This window comes from Lathyrus oleraceus, chromosome 4 (assembly GCF_024323335.1).
Source record: "Lathyrus oleraceus cultivar Zhongwan6 chromosome 4, CAAS_Psat_ZW6_1.0, whole genome shotgun sequence".
Lineage (NCBI taxonomy): Eukaryota > Viridiplantae > Streptophyta > Magnoliopsida > Fabales > Fabaceae > Lathyrus > Lathyrus oleraceus.
The window spans coordinates 174,197,112-174,224,393 of record NC_066582.1 but is presented as its reverse complement, the minus strand read 5'-3'; positions in this window follow the sequence as shown (position 1 = coordinate 174,224,393).

The window sequence follows — 27,282 nt, the reverse complement described above, 5'->3', positions numbered from 1 at the left end:
GAGGTAAAGTAGCATATTTGATTTTATTTATTATTTTTTATGTATGACCAATTTGATAACAAATATGAAGTTACGAATCTCTATCGTCAATTTATAATGTATTAATGGTTAAAACATTGTCAACTCATCAATCCACATGAAAAATTAGTTATCCTCGTGAAACTCTCACTAGTCAATAAAAACGTGAAATCCATAACTATCCATCTTGGATGCAGAGTGCTGAAATGTAAACTTAAACAATGAAAACAATGATAATGAAAGCAAGAGCAGGAAAATGTATCAAAGTTGGTTTCTTAACGTAATCTTTTCTCTAGGAATTTCGTATTAAATTTTTTAATGTTAGTTAGGAAAACATGAAAGTAACTTATTAATGTAGCGTTATTATATCAAGTAAAATGTTTAATATTATTTTTGTTGTTGTTGTTGTTGAGGTTTAATATTTAACGATTCTATTGAGTTTGTTCATTTGTTGTCATTGTTGTAGAGAGTTAATGTTTAAATATTCTATTGATGTTGTTGTTGTTATTGTTATTGTTGTTGTTGAAATTTATTTTTTAAAGATTCTATTGATATCATTTTTATTGTTATTGTTGTTGATGATGACAAAGAAGATTTAGAATTTGTCAGTAAATTCATGTTTTGCAGATTAAAATGAAAAAAATAGGTTAAAACTAAAATTTTGTAAATAGGACTTTACCCCTCGGGTATTATTTGCAACCGAGGTAAAAAAGTGATGAATTTTTGAAAATCCAAAAATGCTATTGTTGGGGATCAGACCCTGACCAATATAATTTTTCCCTAGTGGAACTTTACCTGGGGGGAAAATGGCGTGTTTTCATGTCACCATCTGTTACCTTACCTATAAAGCTGAGGTAAAATTCATTTTCCAACTGAGATAAAAGTTTTTTTTTATAGTAGTGGATAATAAGAGAAACTTGATCCCCTGCTACCTGCCCTTTCATCTTACTGTCTTCCAAGAAGACTCTAGAACTTGTGAACTATGATACAGTCATGCCTAGCAGCATGATCATGACCGATTTATATATGAGGACCTTCAAATGACGAAATAACAAAATCCTCTAACATTTGTCCTTTCAGATAAGTGTTGTGGAGGAAGATTCTAAAGCGCCTCTAAAACTTTGAATATAATTATAAAGTCAAACAAATGGTTCAGACTCGGGTACACATCATTCTAAATAGTAAACCTTAAGTTTATGGTCGTCATTGACTTGATTTTCAAAGTGTTTTCAATTACAATCATCCCACTGGATATTGCATAAGAAGGATTGTCGTACTAAAGTTATTCATCAACCCCAATATCACCATTAGTTATTAAAGATAAAGACATATTCATATCATTAACTGTACAAAACAACCATTAAAAGTGAACAACTAACTAGTAATTTTTGAAAATACATCTTACACAATGTCAAAACTATCCACGTAAATTCTTTAATGTGTTTGTAAGGAGCACAATGTGTTTCTTCATATTTCCTTAAACTTTTAAAAGTGTTGTTATCCTTGATTTTGGTACGAGTGACATAAAAGTGTCATTGAGGAGTTTTTATATAAAGAGAAACATAGATAGACAAATGAAGAGATTCTTAGGATTCATTATTTTAAGACGCTTAAGACGTTTAGGTATATCTTAGTGGATTGAAAAACACTTATAAACACCTTAAATTTAGGTGATTCATATATTAAGAGTTGTAGGGATTAGAAAACCCTTAGGTAGAAAATATGGTTTGTTCTTAGGAACTTGGAAACTTTTTTTTCTTGTAACTCATTTTATAATATCTTGCAACAAATTTTGAAGTATAGGTAATCAAATTCTTTGTGTACTGGTCTTTTATTTTACTCTTGCATGTGTGGATTTGTTTACACTTGTTGATATAATGAATAACTTATTTAGACCATTTAATTTGGTTCTCAATATTCTTTTTCCCACACATCAAAATGTCTTGTCATGGTCAAATATTGTATTTTATAACAAGTGACACCCACTATGGGGGTAATGAGTTTAGTTTACAAGTGACAACGATTTTAGGTTGTGGAAAGTGATGATACAAGAAATCTTAACTCATCAAAGGTATCTAGAAGCATAAAAGGGTGAGACATTGATGCATGCATGCCTAACACAAGAAGAGAAGACCGATATGCTAAATATTGAAGATTTTTGTGAGAGAAGGGACAATGAATATTTTGTTTCAGATTGTAGTTGCGTCAAATGATGATGGTTATGAGAGTTCTAGTGTACTAGTGGTGTCGAGTTTGAAGACAAAGAAGATTTGGATCATGGACTCGGGATGCTCTTAGCAAATGTGCCAAGGAAATACTACTTTGAAACTTTGAAGTCGAAAGATGGTGGAGTCATTTAAACTAGTGATAATAAAGATTGCAAAGTTCATAATATTAGTACAATTAGACATAAAATGTTGGATAATTGTTATTTCATTCAACATAAAATGAGGTATCTTTTTTAGTTTAAGTTGAATTTTTTGTCTATACATGTGTTTGATGATCTAGGATGATGCACTAGAGTTGAACACGAGTTGTTGAAATATTCTCATGGTGCATGGATTATGGATAAAGGGTTTAAATTTTTTTGATTATATACTTTAGATGGTTCCACTATTATTCGTCGTGCATTATCATCTAGTAAAGACATTCATTACAAAAACAAGCTATGTTATTTGAGATCAAGACATGTTGTTAAAATAAGAACTAACAACGAGCTAGAGGTTATTTCAAAGTAGTTTAATGTGTTTTTACAGAAAATAAGATATAAAGAGACATATTACCATTGCTTGCACACCTCATCAAATTGGTATAGCTGAATGCAGGAAAAATGACCATTTGGAGTGGTTAAGGTGCATGTTTCTTAGGGCCGAGCTGATAAAGGTTTTATGAGGTAAGCCTCTTTTATAGCAGCTTACTTGGTCGACATATATTCATTTATCTGAATAGAATTCAAGACACTTATTGAGGTTTTGAGTGAGAAACTAGTATACTAATCTAATTTGAAGGTCTTTATAGCCATAGATGTGAAGTATATCTTCATTGATTACTCACAAGTTGTGAAGGGTTACAAGATTTGGAAGGTGGAAGCTAAAGGATCCAAATTCATCATAAGCAGATATGTTACTTTCTACAGGACCCATAAAGGGATGGAGAGTAAAGATACCAAGGTGAAAGAATTATAAACTATGGTGCATAAACTAAGTTTGAAGTGGAGGTTCATGCTATGAAGAATATATATATATATATATATATATATATATATATATATATATATATATATATATATATATATATATATATATATATAAAGAGGATGTTAAGGCACCAAATTCTAGTTCTAGCGAGGGGAAACCTACAATTTCTCATGATTATCATTTGACTGATGATAGGGTAAAGAGAATGTAGTTGAAGGATTTTAAGAATGAAAATAATAGACCTTTAGGGATGCATTTGAAAGAAAAATGAACAAAAATGGTTGAAGACAATTAATGATAAAAAGATATTCAATAATGAAGACCATGCTTGTGTGTTTGTGAGACTACCTAAGTAGAAAATGGTGGTTGAATGAAACTCAATGCAAATTTCTATATCAAGGTTCAAGAATCACTTAGAAATGATCAAGTTAGTTAAATAATGTTTCAAGATTTGGATAGAGCATCAAAGTGGCTGATGGATAAATTGGCATCACCGTCGATGTTAGAGTTATGGTGGAGAATTATAGAGATTTAATCAAAATATCAAAAGTTTATCTGTAAGAAGGCATTGCATTTAGGAGAAACACAATGCATTTGGAGAACGCGTTGCATTTTGTCTAAAATCTCTAAAAGACATTTTTCAGCCTTTTTTGTTGCCTAAAATCTATAAAATTTATTAGTTACTTTGTACGTATTAAAAGTTTAAAAAATTGATAATTAAAAATGAACTGAGGTAGTATCTATAATAATTAAATATATAATTTTTTCTAGTGAGTTTATTTGAATAATTAATATGAGTTTATTAGGACATTTCAAAATAACTTAAATTTTAAGGAGTAAATAGTGAAAAATTGAGTTAGAATAGGAGTAAATAATGTCATTAATATTATAAAATGGAGTTTCGGTTTTATTTAGAGTTAGAATTTGGATGGATGAATAATTAAAATAGTGAGAGATGAATTTTAATTTTTAATAAGTCATTAATGGTTAAATGTGAAGGTAGAATCATAAATTATTATTGGTCACAATTATAAAGAAATAAAAAACAAAACTTCATAACAATTGAAATGAAAATTAAATATTATCTATATGCACTAATTATAGTGTTGTTAGAAATAGTTTGTCTAAAGGAATAAATTTTTTTTATAGAGAATAAAAATATCAACTATTCCATATAGTTAAATCACAAAAACATTTTAAAATAGAGATGAAAGAAATTAAACCAAAGAAAAATTTCATAACAATTAAATGAAAATTAAATATTATTGGTATGGTTATCTTCGAAAGAGATCTTAAGAGGAAGAAAGAAACTAAACAAAAAATAATAATCTAATTTGTATGGTTATATATGAACGAAAGAATGTGTATTATAGTTCAAGAAATTTGACAATCTAAATGATTACTATTCATAGAGACAATAAACTTTCAAATTGCAAGGCCCATAAATTTATTGCAAGACCTATAAATTTATTTGCATCTTTATTATAAAGACAATAAAAACATATATCAAAATAGTTATGAGTATAAAATATAATTAAGATAATAATTAGAATTTATGCTAAAGAAGTAAATAAGAATTTATATCCGAAATAAAGCATAAATACTACAATTCTAAAATTATGAAGAAAGAGGAAGGAAATTAAAATAATAAAACAAAATAAAAATCAATACAAAAAATAAAAATATTTGAACAAAAGCATACTTATTATAATTTCTAGAATTATGATGCTCCAAATGATCGTAAGGAGCCTATTAAAATCTCATTCAAATTGCAAAATCTGCAAAGTAATAATTAAAAACTATATTATACAACATGAATATGAGTATGAAATGAATTTAAACATTATCAAAATAATATTTATGAAATAAATTTGAATATGACCAAAACGAAAAATTAAAATTTATACACAAAAAAATTTGGGCAAGAAACTTATTTGAATAGATGTAAAACAAAAAGATGAAACCTTCCCAGAGTTTTCGGATTAGATAAAGATAGAAAAATCAATTCATTTTTCGAATCGGTGTTGAATAGTTCACCCATTCATCTCATGTTTTATCCGGTTATGCACAAGTTCTAAAATATATGTGTGAGAGAGAATGTGAGAGAAATTTATCTATTTAAGAAAAAAAGTGGGATAAATTGATTGTTTAAGAATAATAAAATAATATTATTTGAGGAAATAAAACATCACATATATCTTGATTGAGTTTATAACTGAAACATAATCTATTAAATTTAATTTATATCCGTGTGATTGAATTTATAATTTAAAATTTCATAGTATTTACTGTTTCACAAAAACTCTTCCTTTTTTAAAAATTAATTTTTTTATAATAATTAAAAACTTGTAACCAATATTTATATCAAAAATAAATTGTAACTAATATACAATATAACAATGATAATATTAAAAACTAAAAACTAAAAATTAAATACGTTAGTAATTACTAATAAAATACAATTTTCAACAAAATAAATCGAATTAGAATAAAATTATATGATACTTTATATAAATTTTGAATTATATTTTTTTTCAAAAGTATTTATAAAATGGTTATTAGAAATTTTAGTGATAGTAACCAAAAAGAATATTGTTTGAAGATTTTAAGAATAAAATAATATAATAACATAGAAAAAAAATTAATTAATTGATTAGATCAAAATCTCCCTTTTTAACATTCTCTCTTTTATTATATATATATATATATATATATATATATATATATATATATATATATATATATATATATATATATATATATATATATATATATATATATATATATTATATATATATATATATATATATATATATATATATATAGAGAGAGAGAGAGAGAGAGAGAGAGAGAGAGAGAGAGAGAGAGAGAGAGAGAGAGAGAGAGAGAGAGAGAGAGAGAGAGAGAGAGAGAGAGAGAGAGAGAGAGAGAGAGAGAGAGAGAGAGAGAGAGAGAGAGAGAGAGAAGAGAGAGAGAGAGAGAGAGAGAGAGAGAGAGAGAGAGAGAGTTTAATTGAAATACACTCACAGTGTAAAGAGATTTTACACCGTTAGTTAATCATAGACGTTGGATATTAAAAGAAGTTTGACTTTTATTTTAAAAATCTATAAAGTAATACAAACGGATGATGGTGATGAATCGACGGTGTAAAACTTTTTACACTAACAAAGTATAATAATTAATCTCACACACACACATATATATATATATATATATATATATATATATATATATATATATATATATATATAAAAATTGTATTTAGATTTTTTTCCGACTATTGCATAATAGATAAATAATTACATTTTTTATAAATAGTATTATTTTTAATAGTGGTATTTTGATATTATATTATTATTATTATTAGTCAAATATTATATTATTATTTATTATTTGTATTAATATTATTATTAGTGGTGACTGTTTTGGTATTTAAAAAGTTAAAGAATGGTGTTGACAGATAGTAGGGTTTTGATCGGTGGTTCAGTAGAAGATGTACACATAAGCTAATAGGATGATGTGGATTGTTTTTGAAGAAGTCGGTGTTAAGTGTCACAAAATAGTTTGAAGCATTAGATTTAATATATAGAAATAGTTGTTCCTCTTTTATTATTAAACCCAATATCAACATTACACTTCACACACCCTACATTCGACATATTCCAAATTGTTTGGTAGTTGTGGTCATCATTATCAATATCATAGAGTTCTTGTGCTGTAAACCAATCATACCAAGTATGAAAAACTTGCATACCTAATGAGTCACATCATTTACTTCATTCTTCTATATCAAGTTATTTCTATTATTCTAAAGAACTCAAATCATAACATCAACACTCCATGGAACTCTTTTATCCTCTTTACTACAAATATTATGAATAGTGGCCTTAGCATTAATAAAATTATGTAAACGAGGCTCTATAATAAAAGACAAATTTGATACCCTCCAACATTGATTAGTAGTTATACAACCAAAAACACATGTCATTCATCTTCCTCACTATCTTCACACAAATTACAATTTGGAGGACACATAACAAAATGTTGGCGAAGCTTAATACAAGTTAGAAGGTAGCCCATACATATCGGCTAAAGTAATTGTTTGACTCTAGGTGGAGCTATAATATTCCACAAACTACACTAACCCCCCTACACGCTACGGTTTAGCCGATTTTTTTTGAAAACTCATTAGCATCCTGTAACCAGTTTTGACACTATAATATCCATTTTTCTCTTCTTTCCAAACCATACAATCTTCTAACACATCTTCCACCAGGGGTACCTTTAGAATTCCTTAGCAACTTCATGGGTAAATAAATGCCTTATTTTCTAAGCATCCTAGTGTTTAACATTAGCCAGCATAGAACTATTAATAGTAATATTGTACACAAGTAGACCCTTTCCTTCATCTCTTAACCAAGGCTCGACCATAACTTTAATCTTACTCCTATCACCAATTTTCCATCTACAACCAAGAGTTAATACATTTCTCACTTTCCATAAACTTCTCCAAATAAAGCTCAGGTATTGAAACCAATTTTAAATGACAGTACACACTCTCAATTTTTCAATGCTTCGAAATGTGCGTCAAATGGAGTTACGGAGCTCAAGTTACGTCATTTTTCAATTTCCCAATTTGGTTTACATAACAATGGTAATCGGTTACGTTCAATTCAATAATCGGTTACGGGCTTCGAAAATAACCAAGAAACCTATATTTCGTCGTTGGAGGCCTTCTGGACCTCCGCTTTCGGTTCCGTTAAAACCTTCAATCTCAGGATTTAACATACTATAATTATTCAATGATTAAAAAATAAAGTTCACATTATATCAAATATTAACATAAAAAATCATTCATTCTCATCATTTCATATGTACCCCAAACCTCCCAACAACAACAACTACAACAATTCATCATTCCAACTCTGACCCGAAACCGCATCAATTCACAAAACTTTTACATCACATAATCCAATCAAATTTCACGGGTTTAACAACAACATTTTCATCATTCACACAATTCAATCAAAATTCATGGGTTTAACAGCAACATTTTCATGATTTCCATAATCTAATCAAACTCCATGGGTTTAATAGCAACATTACAATTCAATCAAATTCGATGGGTTTAATAGCAACATTTTCATCATTCCCGCAATTCAATAAAATTTCATGGGTTTAACAGTAATATTTTTATCATTCCCACAATTCAATCAAATTTCATGGGTTTAACAACAACATTTTCATCATTCACACAATTCAATCTAATTTCATGGGTTTAAAAGCACGATTTTCATCATTCACACAATTCAATCAAATTTCATGGGTTTAACAACAACATTTTCATCATTCCCACGCTTCAATCAAATTTCATGGGTTTAACACCAACATTTTCATCATTCCCACAATTCAATCAAATTTCATGGGTTTAACAATAACATTTTCATCAATCTCACAGTTCAATAAAATTGTGTGGGTTTAACAACAACATTTTCATCATTCACACAATTCAATCAAGTTTCATGGGTTTAACAACAACATTTTCATCATTCCCACAATTCAATCAAATTCCATGGATTTAACAACAACATTTTCATCATTCACACAATTAAATCAAATTTCATGGGTTTAAAAGCAACATTTTCGTCATTCACACAATTCAATCAAATTTCATGGGTCTAAGAACAATATTTTCATCATTCTCACACTTCAAACAAATTTCATGGGTTTAACACCAACATTTTCATCATTCACACAATTCAATAAAATTTTATGGGTTTAAAAGCAACATTACATTATTCACACAATTCAATCAAATTTCATGAGTTTAACAACAACATTTTCATCATTCCCATAATTCAATCAAATTTCATGGGTTTAACATCAATATTTTCATCATTCCCATTATTCGATCAAGTTGCATGGGTTAAACAACAATATTTTCATCTTTTTCATACAAATCAATCAAATTTCATGGGTTTAACAACAACACTTTCATCATTCTCACAATTCAATCAAATATTATGGGTTTAACAACAACATTTTTATCATTCACACAATTCAATCAAATTTCATGAGGTTAACAATAATATTTTCATCATTCCCACAATTCAATCATATTTCATGGGTTTAATAATAATATTTTTATCATTCACACAATTCAATCAAATTTCATGGGTTTAACAATAACATTTTCATGATTCCCACAATTCAATCAAATTTCATGGGTTTAACAATAACATTTTCATTATTCCCACAATTCGACATAGAGAAGAAAATACAAAACCTACATGCCATAATTTACCCAACATCATCATGTTAACCCTTAGATAATCAGAATCTCACCCTTACCTTAGAGTTCATAGCAATACCTTCTTTAACCTTCAATAATGGTGAATCTCCCTTTGAGCCCTAGTCTCTTCTTCTCTCTTTCTTTCTCTGCTTCTCCTCTTTCTCCAAAAATGTTGCTTACTTAGTTTCTATCCCAATATCCCTTTTATACTTTTATTATAAATCCTATTATTTTATTAACTTAATATATTATCACTATTTCCTTAATAATAATAATAATAATAGTAATAGTAATAGTAATAATAATAGTAATAATAATAATAATCCACTAAAATTAAATAGTTAAATTAATATTCATATAATATTAATTAATTAAATAAATAATAACTAATATGATTAATTAGTTTTCCTCACCACGCCACCCTTTATACACTTTTGCTCGCACTCTCCCTAACACCTTAATTTCTAAGGCAACTATCCCACACCCAGGGTACACAATACATTAAAATATCAATTAACACAACACAACCATAATTATCACTTAATTAAATTACGGAAAATAATTTAAATAAAATTGGGACGTTACACTTTTCACACCTAAAAATTAATAAAATGCCAAGTGAGATTAGAAAACAAATTATTTTAGGGTTATTTGATGGTCCACCAACTGAAATAGAGTCGAGATAATATAAATACGGTCGAGTAACAGAAAACCTAATCTTTATCAAATATACAAAGGTTGCCCATGGGTCAAAATAATGTATAATTAATAAAATATAGTAAGAAGATGATTAGACTTTGCTCATCTGAAAGACCCTTCATTAGAAATAAAAAAATATAAGAAAAAGTTAAGGGGAATTTTACTTATAAATAATTTGGAGTTTTAAAGAAAAATTAAACAATTGATAAAACAACGAATCTATCGGTTAATAGGAACTTTGTTTCAGTGTATAACAAGTTCGCTAATTATTCGTTTATATGATTCAATATCTTTTTTCGCTATAAAAATAATTGGTTAAGAATCAAGTGTCATATAATTTTACTATTGTTATTATGGAACAAGTATCACGGTTTTTTTCCAACAAAGGTGAGTAGTGGCTAGATCAATAAATAGATAAAAAGAAATTACTATAAGGAAAAGAAAGGGACAGGGACCAAACCCTTCAAAAAGAGATGAATATGAAATAAGGTAAACCTAATATATTATGAACATACAAGGACAAGGCTTGCCTAGGAATAATCTGAAGCCAAGTAAAGCCTGAAGAAGCCAAACCTAGAGAGGCTAACTTGTCAACCAAGCTATTTTTCTCTATAGATATGGAATATAATGGCATTCTTTCTTTGAACCAAGGATAATTAATTTTTACATTTGGGTTTCAAGTGCCATGGGATAATGTAGGTATGCATTTATGTGCTTGAAAGAATGAACATCAATTTGGTTTGATGATGACAACGAATGAAGCCTTGGTTTTGAAAATGACAACTCGATAAAGCAAACAACTTATGGGTGTTGAGAGTTCTCTGTGACACGGATATTTTCATTTCAAATGTCAAAGTAAAGGTTTCTGATGATGGCACCTGATGAAGAAGATATATCAAACCTCGTTAGAGAAAATATTCAAAGTTCTAGTTGAAGTTCTAAGTGATTACTTTATCTAGAAAGGGAACATGAAGACCTGGAGTTATGGAAATATGAAAGCTTGTATAATATAACACTTAGCATATTAGACCAAAGAAGAAAAAGAAAAGTATAACGCAGTTTGAAAGCTAAAATAATTATCTTTAACGCACTTGGTGTTAATGAGTTTTTGCATGTTTCACACAATGATATTGCAAAAGAAATATGGGACATCCTTCAAGTTACTCAAGAAAGAATATCTGAGGTAAAAAAGGCTAGAATGAACACATTAACCCATGAATACAAACTTTTCATAATGAAACTTGAATAAAACATTTATGACATGCAAAAATAGTTCATTCACATGAGAGCATTGAGAAAAGTAGATTTGAAAGAGAAGGTGGCAAGGCCCTTTGTAGGCAACATATCCCACTCGGTGGATAATCTGATATAGACCAATGAAGCAAAGAGTAAGCTTCTTAGACTTCATCGCACGTCCAATATCAGTCACAGGAGTGACTCTCATAAATACATGATCATATTCTCGAAACTCAATATCCTTCCTCCGCTTATCATTGTAACTCTTCTGCCTAATCTAGGACGCCTTCATTTTCTCTCGGATCATTTTCACCTTTTCAATATTCTGTTGTACAATCTATGGTCCAAGTATAACACTCTCTCTAGACTCATACCAACAAAGAGGAGTCCCATACCTCCTACTATACAAATCCTCAAATGGTGTCATTCCAATACTAGAATGATAGTTGTTATTGTATGGAAATTCAATCAATGGCAGAAAGGGAAAATACTCGAGATGATAACGGAGTCGTCACCAAAATTTATTTATTCTTAAAGGAAAGGGAAGATATAGATAAAACCCTTAAAACGAAAAAAATGGTCGTCGCAACCAAATTTGGGTTCGGGAATCGATTATGCAAGGGAAAAATATTAGCACCCCTCATATCTGTTGTACTCAATAGGGACCATTTAGCTAGATTTTTGATTAGAATGTTAGCTTCCATAATTTGTTTTCTTCTAGGTATTGAAATGTTAAAAGGAAAAATAAAAGGGTCTCAAAAAGGTTTTTATTAGGGTGCTTGACAAGATTGCAAGTCTTCCTCCTACGTATCCTCAGGTGCAATGAGGATTTCAAAGCTATGTAGTTCTTTATAGAAAACTATGTATTGGTTGGTTAATTTTATTGAATGAATGTTTACATTTCATTCTAGCAGTTAAAAGTTTCTTATATGCTCACAATTTGAGGCTTAAGTGTTTGTTTGTATCACGGTAGAACAGACTAAACAATGTTCGTTTATGAAAAAAGTTTCCGATCGTGCATGGGCGAGAAAAGATAGGTTTTATTGGTAGAATGTTTTTCGGGTTAGGAGGGACAAGTACGTCCAACCTAACTTTTTTCAGCTGATTATTTAATGCAAAAAAAGCGTTTCGAGACTATTAGATTTGAAAAGGATTATGATACGATCGATCGCTTGATTTTACTTTTAAAAAGAATTTTAATTTTAATTTTAAAAATACTTGACGTTGGATCAAAAAATTTGTTACAAAATATCATTGATTTTATTTTTATTAAAATGTTTTTTTGTTAAACAAAATAATAAAAAAAAAATAAAAAAATAAAAACAAATGAAACCAAACATGCAAAGGGGTGCATGATATAATATGGGATAAGGAAGTTATTAAAAAATTAATGTAAGGCCCAAAATAACAATAAAAAACATTGTAATGAAAGGAAATGGGGGAGGTGAATAACAATGGCCCAACATGGCAAGGCCTAAAAGCCATAAACCCATAAGTTGGCCAGTAGATTTACACGGATCCTCTCTCTCTAATCTCAACCACTCACCATCGTATAAACATCCAAAAACACTCCTTCTAACCTAAATAAAGATCTACACGATAAAAAAATGATGAACTTGATAAACACAACGAAGGTGTCATCGTTCCGTTTCTAGATTTCACATTCCTACCCTCAATTTCAAAAACTACAAACATACCTCCCCCCTTATAATTTTCCCCTCATCACAAATATACCCAAAAAAAAGCCTATAACGTCAAAGCTGAGCCCAAATCGGGCTCATCCCAACTCAAATCCTAAGTTCAAAATCAAATGTTAAACGTTCAAATTACAAGCAGAGTACCACAAATAAAGCGATTCAAGAAATAAAACAAGTATAATCGGCATGGAAAGCAGATAAAAACAGAAGAAGAATACCTCTCTGAAGTTTGAAACTCTTGTGAGACTCCAACGTCCAACCTTAAAGTATATTCTCTTTTCTGCTCTCCTTTCCATTTCTGCTTGAGTCTCCTCTACTCTGTCTCTTATCTTTCTCTGGATCTTTATATTCTGGTGGGTGGGTGAGCGTAGGTTTAACTCAGATTTCTTAAACTTCTATGAGAATATTAGGGAGCTTTATCTTGAGATCTCTAGTGAGGTTTATGGAGAGTTTTAGCTGAGGTCGGATAGGGTGGTTGCTTTTGTCTATGATTGATGCAGTGAGGGGTTTATATAAGTGAGAGGGAGTGAGGATTAATGATCCTTGTGATCAAAGTTTGAGGGGGAAATGAAGTTAGTTAGGGAGTGATTTAAGGGAAAATGAAATAATGATGAGTGAATTGGGGAGGAATCAGTGGTAATCCGTGTGAAAAATATAAATGGGTGATGAGTTGTATGATTTCAGTGAAGAATTCGTGTGTGTGTGTGTGTGTGTGTTTGTATGTATGGATGGATGAGTATGTTGGTGATGTTTGGCATGATTGCAGAGCACGTGGTTTGCATCGATTCAATTTGCTTCTCTTTTTAATTTTATTTTCATTTCAATTCAGTTTGTATGTTAGTCATGCTTATGGATGATGTTATGAATGTGGATAACGTCCTGCTGCTGTAACAAACTCGTTCCCCATTATTTCAGACTTCCTCTTCCTATTTAATATTTTAGTTTATTTATTTTGGTTTATTTATTTGTGTAAGTAGGATATTGATGGGATGAAGATTCACATGGCTTGAGATGATGAAGGCATGCTGCAAATTTGAAGCAATGGACTCATGTGTGGGCCTCGTGAACAATGACTTAACTTTTTCCTTTTCCTTATTTTTTAATTCTCTTTTTTTAAAATTGTTTTTATTATGTATGTATGTATAATATGATGAAATCAAATTGTTAACATGTATGGACAAAAGGAAAAAAAAAAGTGTAATGTGGTGTATGTATGAATTTGCAATGTCATGTATCCCTTTTTAAATTTGCAATGTATGTATGTCTTAATTTAATTTGAAGTATCTTTTTAATCCTTCTTTTATGGATGAATGATATATGATATCTCAAATTCAAATGTAATGGAAAGATGGATTCTTAAACCATACCTTTTGTATTCAAACTAATGATGGGTTCAAAATTTGATTTTTGTAAAAAAATATGGAATGGAAAATGACAAGTAAAAGGACATGTGCATGAATAGAAAGGATGTGGAGTTTCAAATGAGGACATGAAATAGACTTAGAAATTGTGATCATATGAAAAGTTTTATTAAAAAGGAAAGCAGTAGCCCTAATGAGATGAACTCAAAATTCCCACTTAAGTGATGATGATGATATGTAGAGGATAAGCATTAGTTACAATGGGCATAGGCCCCCAAAAGGCATATTCTAGACAATGTAATGCAAAATGGATAAAATGAGTAGCCATTGTCCAATTGATCATATACTCAAATTGATTTAGACCTAAAAATTTAAGATATGCAAAGCAAAATAAATTAAAAGACTAGAGATGATGATAGGAAAAATTTAGGGTATGACAACTACCCCTATTTAATTGCCTTAAACTTGAGAGTATGAATAGTCATAGTTTTCATATCTTCAGGATGGAAGTAAATTAAATACGAAAAGACCCAAATATTTTTTGGACACGGTGATGAGATGGGTAAATTTAAGAAAGGTTAACCTTGTAGGGGATAAAGGGGGACTACCTACATACTCCAATCAGGGTTTCACCTTTAATAATGAACTTTGAAAAGAGGTGATAGTTGACAGGTTCCTTGAGACTTAACAATGATGACCTTTAATTACCAATCATCGAAAGGTTCTCTAAGAACTAACAGAGTAAACTTTTAACCAATGGTCATTGTAAAGATTCCTCAAGACTTAACAATGAAATTGTTCAACTATCAAATGCTGAAAGATTCTCCGAGAATTAATAAAGACAAATTTCAACTAACATTATTGAAAGATCCTTTGAGAATTGACAAAGTGAACTTCCAACTAACCATAACTCGAAAGGTTCCCCGAGAACTAACTGAGAGTACCTTCAACTTAGCCAGTATGGATGGATTTTTTTTTAATTTAACAAATAAAACATGCAACTAGAAATCATCAAAAGATTCTCTGAGAATTAATCAACACAACCTTCAACTAACATATATTGAAAGATCTTTCAAGAACTAATGAAGTGAACTTTCAACTAACCATCACTTGAAAGATTACTCGAGAACTAAAAGAGAAGGCTTTCATATTATCAATTATCGAAGGAATTTTTATTTTGAAATTTAACAAATAAAACATGCAACTAGCAATCATCAAAATATTCTCTGAGAATTAACAGAGACAACCTTCAAATAACAATTATCAAAAGTTCCTTAAAGAATTAATGAAGTGGGCTTTCAGCTAACCGTCACTTGAAAGGTTCCCAAGAACTACCTGAGAAGACTTTCAATTAGCCGTACTAAGAGATTTGAAAGATTATCCGAGAATTGACGGAGTAAACTTCCAACTACCAACACCAAAAGATTCATTGAAATTATCGAAGAAAACTTTCAATTAGATATTATTGAGAGAACAACATTCAATTAACAATTATCAAAATATGATTCGAGACTTAACAAAGTAAAATTTCAACTAACTATCACTCAAAAGTTTCTCCAAGAATTAACATCGCGAAATTTCAACTTTGCCCTATTGAAATATCCTTTGAGACTAAACAAGGAAACTTCCGACCAAAATATAATGAATGATAAATGGGAAATATTTTGAGAGTAAAGAAAAACTTTTAAATAGGTGATGTAAGTAGCAAACGTGATATCTTCTAAGAATTTATAGATAAGTTTCTCCATAAAACAAATAATTGAGACTCTCTGAGACTTAACGGAGCAGAATCTCAAATGATCAAGCAAAAACTCGGAGATGCTTTGAGAAAGCCATGTAATTCCACTTTAACCTTGTATTACTGATCAAAAAAATAGCAAATGTACTATTTTTCCTGTTATAGTAATAAAGGGGAAATTCCTCGAATCTCGATCTCAAGGACTGCAAGTTAATATTGAGTTCAATTCATCGTTCAATTAAACAAAAATTATAATTGGGGTTTTTAAATTAAAATTATAAAAATAAAGGAAAATGAAAATAATAATAATAAATAAGGGGTTGCAAGGTATGAGGAACAATGCCAGGGAAGGTGTATGATTTATCCCTGTAACAACTCTAAGTCACTATTACATCAACAAATATCAATTACCACCAGTTTTCAAGGGTATTTTCTCCCAAGTCCTTGGTGAGAAAACCTTTAATCACTCTACCCTAATTTTTATGTCCATAGGCAATTAGGGTGAAGTTAAGCTTTATTATATCAAGAATGCTCTGATTCATACAAGATATCTCTATTCCTAGGTGATATCTACTGCAGAGTAATCTAATGAAAACCTTACCAATGGAGGTCCAGCCTAATCGATAACCACACAACAATCTCGATTGGTCTGAAAGAGAAAGCATTAAGCACATCAAAAGATTATTGTAAAAACAATATTATAAATGCAATCGTAAACTCATAGGCATTACAATTCTAAATCAGGGACACCCCTTAACATTAGGGGGTTTAGATACTCATATTATTCAAAACAAATTCAAGTTTAAAAAAACACATTACAAGTAATTGGATGACGTGGATCTTCAATCGCTTTCGCTCATGAAAACCTTCCACTCTCTGAATTCTTTGATCTCTATAATCCTTGCTTGACTGACAATATTGTGTTTGCCTTATTCCAAGATGATCTTTGCTCTTGTAGAAACTCTCCTAATATAGCGAAAATCCCTTGGTAGAAGGTGGAAATCTCCAAAACGTCCCTGCAGCTCAAGCCCGGTGAAAAAGCCCGAAAATTGGAAAATTAGCGTTTTGGGCTGACACGGGCGGCCGTGTCAGCTCTCTGCCTTGTTATTTCCTTGTTGACACGTCCCAGGTGACCTGACACGACCCATGTCAGGTGATACGGGTGGCTGTGTCAGGCCTCCTGAACTGGGAAATCTTCTTTTTTCGAATGCCAGAACTTTCCACTTTCTCGCATTGAGTCCATTGGATCTTCTCCGTGGACCTGGAGGGCATAAACATAACAACCAAAGCGTAAAATCACGAAAACACAAAAAGGAAAACAAGTGGTTTTGGGTTCAGAGCTAATGTTAATATTCTTTTCACTGTGTTTTATTCTTTTCTATTTCAATTTCTCAGTTTTTCTTTGATATTCTCTCTTTTTTTTTCAACTGAGTGCTCTTCCTTCGGTGAGTGCTTCTTTCGAACCATCGACTATATTTCGTTTTCTCAAATTTTTGATGGTCGTTTTTATTCTTCTTATTTATGTATTTATTTTTTTCGTACTCACCTTGGTTTTTGATACTTATGGGATTTACCCCAAACTTAGAATTTAACACAACTTAATGACATCACATTGACTCTGAACAGGGTAAGGAAATGTTTTGGGCCGCGGGTTACATTTATGTGGTTAGACAAACAAAGGGTACATGCTCAAATGGGGTTAACAAAGGATAACATTAACAGAATGGCTAGAAAGGCTCAGGGCTATAATCAAACAATGTGCCTCAGTGTATGTATACATGAAGTGAAACTCCCATAGAACCTACGCAAAGTCAGAGTGATAAAGACATACATGAATATCGCTCATGATGACAAATGTGTTTGGATTTTTATGCACTCACCATGTTAGGTAAAGCTTGACAACATCCACAATACTTCGAGTATGGTGCGGCTTCTTACTCAACTCGGAATGCACAGGGAACCTACGTTAGTTGAGCTTTAGAAATTGCGTCTGACCTCTTCTTCAGCAGTATCGACTTTCTGGGAAGATCATTCACAATAAGAAATAATAAGTGGAGTGATCATTTCATCCACTACCTCTATTGATCATTACCTCATCCAACTATAATACAAAGAACATAAAATACATGCAACACATGATACCCGACAGTAAAACTAAACCAAATGTGAACGGTAAAAATTGGGAACTAATCAAATAAAACATAAAAAAAAAACAAAAAAAAAGGCAAAAAGCATAGGAAAACCTCCCTCACACTTGAACTAAACATTGACCTCAATATTTTAGAACAGGATAGAAGGAGGGTGACTCACAGTGCCCCACTAAGGGGGGCTGGGGTGGAAAGTGCAACATGCCCACACGAAATTCAAATTTTCCAAACAAATTTCAAATATGCAGGCCTGACACGGGCCATGTTAGTTGACACGGGCGACTGTGTCAGGCCATTGTCTCTTCTCTTGGTTGGGTGTGGCCTTTAGTATTTCTGACATGGGTCGTGTCAGCTGACACGAGTGGCCGTGTCAGGCTGCTGTTCTGCTCATTTTTCCAACTTTTTCCATATGAGTACCTTCTCCCTTTTATGCAAGGCACTGTGCAAACCTAAAATAACAAAGAAACACAAACAGTAATTAGAAATAGTAACATGTGGGTTGCCTCCCATGAAGCGTTTCGTTTAACGTCACATGGCTCGACAGTTCATTCCCCTTGTTATGGGGGGTACTTCAGCCTCCAAGCCTTGTTGCATCTCTTGTCTCAAACTAGGAAGTTGTCTTTTTCATCAGTATGGATTCCTTTGTGCCACAAGTCCTTTTTAACCTCCATCTCCTTACCTTATTTTTGTTTTCTTTTCTTTCTCTTGGTTTTTAGAATGGAGATGGGAATCTTTCCATTCAGGGTGGCTAGTGGAAGTGGTGAGAGTCGAGAGGGCCTTCATGTATCTTTCTCTAATGTTGGTATGTTACTTTTCCTTCTTGCCTCTATCCTGATTAAGCCTACTTGATAGTGAGATTCTGTATCTTTCTCTAGCTCCTGGTCTTCAATAGCATTCAATGTTATCTCTTTGTCATGAGCTTTCAAGGTTAACGTGCCTTGGTCCATGTCGAGATTGCATCGACTTGTCTTCATGAAAGGTCGACCCAGAATGATGGGTGCCTCATCATCTTCAGGTATGTCTAGGATTACAAAATCAACCGGAAAACTCAAGTCCTCTATTGTTACCAGTACGTCTTCTGCTATACCATATGCATCCTTTCTCGAGTGATCTACAAACTTCAGTTTTGTCTTTGTATCACTGACATTTTTAATACCCAGCCTGTGATAGATTGATAATGGCATCAAACTCACACTAGCTCTAGAATCTATTAGTGGCCTTTTAAAGGTTCTTCCTTTAATTGTGCATGGTACTCTTACCGTTCTAGGACCCTTCTGTTTGTTTAGAATTTTTTGCTCCAGTGAATTTGCACTATACTTTTCCTTCCAGGCTACCAGTTCTTCTGTTGTTGGTTTCTTTTCATCCATTACCTCTTCCATGAATTTCTTGTACATGGTTATTCTCTCGAGTGCTTCAAACAAACACGTATGACCCTCTACCTCTTTAAACATTGTCACGAATTTCTCAAAGTCTGACTCGCTTGGTTCCTTCTTTGTCACTCTCTGAGGATAAGGCAACTTAATCATCAGTTTAGTCTCCTTTTTAATTTCCTCTTCAGTTGGCTTGCCATGTGGTATAACTTTTTCCTTTTTAGTAGATTTTTTCTTTTTCGTCGTGGCAGTACTAATATTCTCCTGATTTCTTGGATTTTGAACTATTTCACTTGGTAAGGAACCTGGTGTTCGAGAACTTGCTAGTTGTTGTGCTATCTGACCCAGATGAACTTCGAGATTCTTTATAGAGGCAATGTTGTTTTTATAATTGTTTCTAGTCTCTTTTTTGAATTGCAGACATTGTGCAGACATATTTTCAATGACAATCTCCCAGTCTGTTTTCTTTTGAGCTTGCTATTATTGATATTGAGTCTGATATTGACCATGACCCTATTGTGGAACATTCCCTCTCTGGTCATTCCATGAGAAGTTTGGATGATTTTTCCAACCTGGATTGTAAGTGTTGGAGTAGGGATTATTCTGCTTTAATAATTTTATCTCTTCAATTTGTTGAGGAGTTGCAAAGCAATACATAGTATGGTGAGGTCCATTACAGATTTCACACGTGATGGTATAAGCAGGTTGAATTTGAGCTACCTGTTGAGTACCTATATTCATTGCTTTCAATTTCTTCTCTACTTCAGCAGCGACTGTATCTTCCAAATAGATTTTATTCGCTTCTACTTTCAGGTCAATGACTCCTTCAGGTTTGCTTGTACACCTATCATATAATTCCAGATGGTCATTTGCGGATATCACTTCAATGATCCTTTTAATACCGGAGGTTGTTGAGAAATTTGTTGAGCCACCAGCTGATGTATCAATTAACTATTTTGTCTTTATTTTCAGCCCATTGACAAACATCTGCATTTGTTCAGTTTGATCCCCTGAGAATAAAAACCTTTTTAGGTTCTTTCTCATTAATAAAAATTTTAAAATATTTCTCTTCTCTCTCTTTTTCTATCCTAAATAAATAGTAGATTAGAAACTAACATAAGCTAGCATTTAGACCGAAACTAACTAAATGGTTCTCGTTGAGTACAACGAACGTGAGGGGTAATAATACCTTTCCCTTGCGTAATCGACTTCGAACCTTAATATTGGTAGCGATGACCATACCTTATCCCTTCTTTCAGGGGTTTTATCGATACTTTCCCTTTCCCTCTTTGAGAATAAATAAAGTTCGGTGGCGACTCTATTAAGTCCATCCCGTGAGCGTGTGGTTGCGCGTCACGAGCGTCGTGTTTTCACTTTTCGAGGTACGGTACTAACCAAACATATGAGTTATTGGCCAATCAGATGGGTCGAATAACCAATTTTTTTGGCATCCCTCAGGTTTAGGCTCGACTAACCCCTCAAATATCAAATGTTAGGCAAGTTGAAACGCCTGAAGGGATGGCCCATGTAAACTTAGGCCAACATCCAGGATTTCAACAACCATAACCTACCCTAAATAGGGAGGATGAATAATACATAGGTCATCATAATCCTAGGCTTGTAATGGTCCACAAAAATCAGGATGCCGACCAAGTGCTTCAAAATGTCTAATAAAATAACTTTGGGAGGGCATAACAACATAACTAATATGGTCGAACAAATTTTGGCCAAAAATAGCCTTAATATGGGTCTCCATATACCCAATTTCGTATCCCCTTTGTCAGAATACATTCGAGAAATAGAACTTCCTAGAAGCTGGAAAGTCCCCAAGTTCACCAAGTTTGTTGGTGACAGTAGGGAGTCTACGGTCGAACATGTTGCTATATATCATACTTAGGTTGGCGACATAGCAATGAGAATTTGAAAATGAATTATTTTCTCATTTCTCTAACAAAAACTGCTTTCACTTGGTTTACCACCCCCCCTTCACACCCCATACAAACTTGGATTCAACTAGAGAGAGTGTTCCATGAACAATTTTACATGGGCCAGTAAAAAATAAGCCTTAAGGATCTGACTAGTGTTGGGTGAAATGCGTCTGAGTCAATGGATGATTATTTGAACAGGTTCAGACGTCTTAAGGGAAGGTGTTTTACACAAGTTCTTGAGAATGGTTTGGTGGAAATGGCTGCAAGAGCCCTAGATTATATCATTAGGAAGAAATTAGACACTCAATACCTTAGGGAAATGACACAATTGGCAGACAGTGTTCGCCAAGTCGAGAACACTCCATTTTTGTCATCATTTGGGAATTTTTAAAATTTGGCATGTTCCTTGTAAATTGATGACTCCCTTCATTAATATAAACAATAGGGTTCTTCAGCACAATATGGACCTCATTTGATAACGGGATATGCATCAGATGAGATTGAGTAGGAACGTCCACTGGTGGAGTAGGATATTCATGGGGAAGATCATATATAGGATTAGTCACCATAGTAAAGTCTGATATAGGATCGACGTTATCTGCAATAATCTGTTGAAGATTGATCTTTTTCATAGATAGCACAACTTCTAACATTTGGTCTACCTGGCCTTCTGAACGTCTATATTCCCTCTTATCTCCATTTGATACTGCTTTAAATTCTCTATCATCCTTCAACAGCTACCACAGGTTCAATATAGGTACCAGGAAATCAGCGGCTGATTATTGACAAAGGAGGAATGGGTTTTTCTCTTGTTGTTGAAAAAATTATACGCATGCATGCTAATGAAATGAAAATGCATGAAATTTGTTTTGTCATTTTTTGATATGAAAATAAAATGAAATGACTTTACATCGGGTTTATGGGTCTAAATCAAGCCCAGGTACAAATATTTAGAGCGATTCTCATTATTTTACAATGATCAGGGTGACTCTAGGGTTATAAGGTTCCCGGAGTCATAGGTATTTCTTGAGAATATTGTCCCCTTAGAAAAAGTACTTTCTAGTTGATAATGCCCTTAAAAGGACCTCGTATGGGTGTGGTTCTCGTGTAGCCCATCAAGACAAGTACGTCCAACATGCCAACACTATGAAACCATGGTGTCTCAGGTTCTAGACAGTCCTTAGAGTCATAGATGCAACAAGAAAGTATTGCCCCCTTAGAAAAATTACTTGCTAGTTGACAATACCCTCAAGAGGATCTACTCTAAGTGTGGTTTTCTCATTATCCCACACATCGTATCTTAATGTTTTTCTTGAGACTCGGGTGGAGGGTCTATCTCAAAAAGTGCTTCAATTAACTAAAATGTCCACCACATTACACATCAACCAATAGCAGAAAAGCAATGGAAAAAAAGATAAGGAGAAGATAAAAGGAATTAGGTCAACAAAGCTAATGTTCATCATAAATTGAACTAAATTAGGCCCGACTCTCTCTTGCAGGAGCAATATCCCCTAGCAGAGTCGTCAGCTTTCGCATCTCTAAAATTATGATCCTTCACGAGGCATTTGCATGCTCGCAGAAAAAATGATTCGAACAAAGTCGCCACCAAAATTTAATTATTCCAAACAAGGAAATGGAAAATATCGATAAAACCCTCAAAATAAAAAGAAGAGGTTCGTCGTAACCAAATTTAGGTTTGTGAGTCGATTACTCGAGGGGAAGGTATTAACACTCATCACGTTTGTTGTACTCAATGGGAACCTTTTAGTTAAATTTGTGATTGAATGTTAGCTATCATTAATTTTTTTCTTCGAGTGTACTTAATATTAGCTATCATTAATTTTCGATTTAATGTTAGCTATCGTTAATTGCTCCTACGTCTCCTCAGGTGCGATGAGGAATTCAAAGCGACGTAGTTTTGAGCAAGGCTTAAGGTATTTTTGTGTTTTTATTATAGTGTTTTAAGAGACAATGAATATCACTCCTACATATCTCCAGGTGTGATGGAGAACTCAAAGTTATGTAATTATTGGCAGCAAAGTGTTGGTTGATTGATTTTGGAGAACAAATGTTTAGCTTACATTCTTGCAGTTAAATGTTGCTTGTGTGCTCGTGCATGGGAGGCTTAATATTTTGTTTATGTCATGGTAAAAAGGGTCCTATTGATCACATTCTATTATTTTAAGCATTGCTTGTATGCTCACGCATGGGAGGCTAAGCATTTGTTTGTGTCGCAATAGAATGGACTAAATAGTGTTTGTTTGTGAAAAGGGTTTCGATCGCGCGGGGGAGAGAAGAAGATAGGTTTGATGTGCTTGAATATTTTTGAGGGATCGACAAATATTGAAACAGTAGATTAAGTGCGGCCTAAGAGTGATGTAAGAAGAAGAGGGTTGAGGGTGGTCAGACGAGTTTCACCGGTGGTGGATTGTTTGGAAGCATTTGTCGCAGTTGTTGGTGGTGTTGTTTAGGTGGAAATCAATCAGAGTGGTGGTTGTTTGTGATGTTGAAGAAGAGGAAATCTTTCATTCGAGTTAATTTTGTGAGGGAGCAATCTGGAAAGGTCCCTCCGTCTCTTTTCTTTAAAGTGAGAGAGTCGGTCCTTTAAGGCCGCGTTTAGCGTCTTGGCTTGAGAAAAACTATTTTTTTTACTCATTTCCTTTTCTTTTCCGGGTGCTGAGAGAGTGGTAGCTAGCTGAAAATTGGTGATATCATTTAAAAAAAAGATATATGAATCCAATGATGGACGGACACGTGTCCCTCTAGACACGTGAATAGAGAGAGTTTTCTATCATCTTTTCCTTGTTTTTTGTTCTTCATTTTTCTTTTTTGTATTTTTTTTTCATTTTGATTGGTAGGGATTGATAGAATTTGATAGGGATCAAAGTAAAATGAAGTTTATTGATTGAGATCCCTTGATTAATTTGATCAAATGGCCCAGATTAACACAAAAAACACACATTAGGGTTTAACAATCAGCAAAATACCAAAAATCCCTATTATATATTTTAAATGATTAAAACGAGGTTTAAATCAATTAAACGAAATTAAATCAAATCTTTTTAAATATAGAAAATAAAAATCAACCGATTATTTACTTGCTTTTATTTATTTTTCCTGGACATTTTGACAAAAAAATGGATTAAAATGAATAAAAATCAGGCGCGAAGATGCGTGAAAAAGAAAAAGGAATACATTGAAATAACCCATGCAAAATATAATTTCATAAATAGATAGATAAAGATAAAATTTTCCATGAAAAGTACCCGGTTAAAAAGGCTCGAGATGAACAAATTGTGAATGCAAACGGGGCCGAAAAATAAAATGAGCACGCCATGTTGAACTACACGAATGGTAGATCAATAAAACTGACAATTGCAAGCCCAATCTTTAAAATTTTTGTTCGCTAACTTTACTCACATTTGAAGATTATTTCAACATGTTGTTTACGCTGAAATTTGGTAAACAACCGTTAGTGTCTTATTTAAAGGTTACTTGCAGGATCAACTAGAGAATCCTAGGACATAGTGCTAAAACATTGTACTTTTATAGTGTAGGTTGAGAAATGGCTAATTTTTTAGATGGTCAAAATAGTTGTAGAAAGATATAAAAAGCGTGACTTCGAAAGTAATGAAAAACAAGAGTGTTGTATGAACAAAAATAAAGTGACAATGCAAGTAAAATAAAGATGAAAATAATTGGGCAAAAATCATAAAAGGAATTGAAAACTTTGCATTGAAATAAATGTGGTGTTTCAGGATTCACACATTCTCTCAGTAAAACTCTTTTTTCTAACGCTGGTACTTTGAGTAAATGTGAGGTTCTATGATGATATCAGATGAACGCACTGAATTCTAACACAAGAAACTCTATTTATACTAATATGAAATAAATTATTCCTAAAGTTCCATCTTCAGCTTTAGCCACATAAACTTCTACATGCATTTCTTCCATACACTCCCTCCACATGTCTTCCGGATAAAACTAAGAAGTAGTTACTGATTTTTGAACAAAACACCTTTGCACGCTCAAATAACCGCCACTTCAACGCACGTGATGTTGTCGAAATGTTGTTGTCAAAATATCTTCCAAATGCATTCCAAAAAATAATAAGTCCCACTTTTCTGCACTTGAGACTTCAATAATGTACACATCATCAAATATCTAATTGCCTTTGACTTGTGCTTATGCTGAGATATTTCCTTCTATAAAAAATCTAGGCTAACGAATTGCCCCTCAAAAGGCCCTTTCGACGAACAAGAGATACATGTTTTTTTTACTTTCTCAAAACACTATTCAACTAGTGGGATGACGTCATGGGCATCATGACCTTTCCATCATTAGTCACCTCGAAAACATGTATTTCCCACTAAATCGTAACTTCCATCATCATGGTTACTGTCGCAACCTGAAAAATGGAATGAAAAAAAAACAACCGGCGAAGAAAGACAGGAGAGTCGCCACCGTGCGTTATTTATCCCAAAGGAGGGAAAGGAAACGCTCGAAGTAAACCTGGAAAAAGGAAAGGACAAGACAGGGTCTCGCAACCAAATCTTGGGTTCGGGAGTCGATTATGCGAAGGGAAGGTATTAGCACCCCTACGCATCCGTAGTACTCTACGGGATCCACTTTTGTAGTTCTTGTCTAAAGGGTGTGGATTTATCTAATGTGTTATTTACTAAAAAAAGGGGTCAAAAGAAAATGACTCACACGGATGTCGCATCCACTGCATACGTATCTCATCTGAATATGAGAATCAGAGTCTTCGTAGCTCGGCTACCTAGGGGTTAAGGGTAATTGTGCTCGCTAAGACATCGCGTCTTATGCCTACGTATCTCATCTGGAATGAGAATCAGAGCAAGCCGTAGTTCGGCTAACTACGGGGTTATGGATTGGGTTTTGGACGAACGACGTTACTACGCAATCTACCGGATGCTCGACCTTTGGAGACTTACTCGCCTGTAGTAGAAGGAATTAACATGTTCTTAGGAGAAGAAAAATCAATGAGTTGGTAGGGTTAGGGATGCTCATGCAAAAAGGCAGTCCTTGACGAAGGAACCGCGCTACCTGTGGGGATACGAACACATACAAAACAAACGTGCCAACAAGGCAATCAGAATAAATCTCCCAAATGGTATCCCACAAGCAAAGTGGAATATCCAGCGAGCTATCCCTGCAAAAGTCATGTGAGCCTTCACAAAAACTCAACAAAAGGGTTAGTGAAACACGATAAGGATTAGGAGAAAACATGCTATGACAAACGTAAGTCAGATTAGAGCAAAACAGTAAAAAGCAAATGCTACTGTCGCGATCGCTACTGTCTCGCCTAGCGAAGGCTTGGCGAAGCGTCGCTGCGTGCTCGCCTAGCGAAGGTGCTAGCGAGCGCCTGCGGGTTTTGGATTTTTCATGGATAACAGTATGGTTTCAGAAACCTCAAACCCTGTGGTATACACTTCAGAAATTAAACGATTAAGCATTCAAGGCATTATTTATACATTCATACATAATTATGAACCCGTGGGCAAAAACCTAATGAAATTCATCCATCATACCTCAAACATTTAGAGTATTCAACTTCAAAGCACAAAGGTAATTGGAA